This window comes from Sinocyclocheilus grahami, unplaced genomic scaffold (genome assembly GCF_001515645.1).
Source record: "Sinocyclocheilus grahami isolate Dianchi unplaced genomic scaffold, SAMN03320097.WGS_v1.1 scaffold674.1, whole genome shotgun sequence".
NCBI classification, from domain to species: domain Eukaryota; kingdom Metazoa; phylum Chordata; class Actinopteri; order Cypriniformes; family Cyprinidae; genus Sinocyclocheilus; species Sinocyclocheilus grahami.
The window spans coordinates 1,819,465-1,821,100 of NW_015505853.1; positions in this window are offsets into that span (position 1 = coordinate 1,819,465).

A 1,636-nucleotide genomic window follows, 5' to 3' on the forward strand; every position below is an offset into this window, starting at 1 on the left:
AACTGGATCATCGAAGGTCAGAAGCAAAGACATTGGTTAATAGAATGGGATTAAATACATAAAGGATATTTATGTTGTTTAACATTTATTTATTGCAGGTTTGCGTCATATTCAGAGTTGCATTATTTTTATTCATTTTGAGGAATACTGAATCTGTGTGGTTTTTGTGAGTGAGATGAATTAATGCATATTCATATTTATTTTAGAACTACAGTAACATCTTCTGATTTCTCTCAACATGGGGACAGGAGAGCTGTCAATCAATACATTGGGGGGAAAAAAGTACTTATTTGAAAAAGTAACTCAGATATTCTCTTGTAAATTAAAAAGTAATGCGTTACTTTACTAGTTACTTGAAAAAAGTAATCTGATTACAACTCGCATTACTTGTAATGCGTTACCCCCAACACTGTATATATATATATAGTATTATTAGGAAATTATTATTAGAAAAACGTAATTTTTATAAACAGAAATTATTATGTAACTATACTAATTATAATATTGTACAGAAATGCACAGGTAACGTTTTTATATTTATATCAATATTTGTCTGCAAAACTAATTTCAAGCATTTCGGCGGAAGCCTTTACATCTTAATGTCTTTCAGATCATTCAGTCAAGTGTATCAAAACATTGGGCTGGTATTATATTTTAGAATTTTGCAATAACAAATTAAAGTTTGTCTTTCCACAGAAACAATTGACTAACAGATTACATTCTCCTGAAAAAAATAAAAATAAATTCAAATCATGCCTTTGCTTGTTAAAAGGCATTCAGAGACAGACTGCTGTCAACAGTGTTTTAAGGTGAGTCTATTTCAAAATCATCTACCATGATTGAAAGACTTGGACAAGAGCTTTTCTGGTCATGTGACAGTGCGTTCTGTTTCATCTTTTGCACTGACTCTCTGCTGACCTCGTAAGAGTGGTTCATTTGTAACGCTGGTTGGCAACCATCAAACTCGTTTAGCCACTGCAGCGACACGACTGTCTCTAATCTCAGCTCCACTAAACTCAGTCTGCACATCAGACAAAAGAAAGAAAGAAATGAAAAGAAAAGCGAAGTATTGAGATGCTTTTCATTGATGTCATTGTGTTGATTGCTCCTGAAAACACGGTGTGAATATGTCTGTGAGTCAAAAGCATGTTTAATGAAAAGCTGCACGCACGCACGCATGAACCGAACCGATCACTATCTCCTCCTGAGGAGAGAAAATTCAAGTTTTGACTGTAATCGGGAAATTCCATCTCAATTTACTGGCTGACGTCCACAGAATATCTCAGGCCACCGATATGGAAGAGGTCCACTTTACACCTCCCAGATTAAAAAAAAGAAAAAAAAAGTATGTGCGTCTGTATGTGCACAAAAACGTCATGATTATGATTTTCTGGGAGTTTAATGCAACAACTCCTCAAAAAAATAAAAAAATAAAATAATAATAATAATAATAAATAAATAAAAATATAATTGAATATAAAACAAATAAGTAAATAAATAAATAAATAATATAACATAAAAAACAAAACAAAATAATAATATAAAATGATATAATAATAATAAAAAGTAACAATAAAAAGCAAATAAAATCATAAATAAATGCAAATAAAATAAAATAAAACAAAAACAAACAATA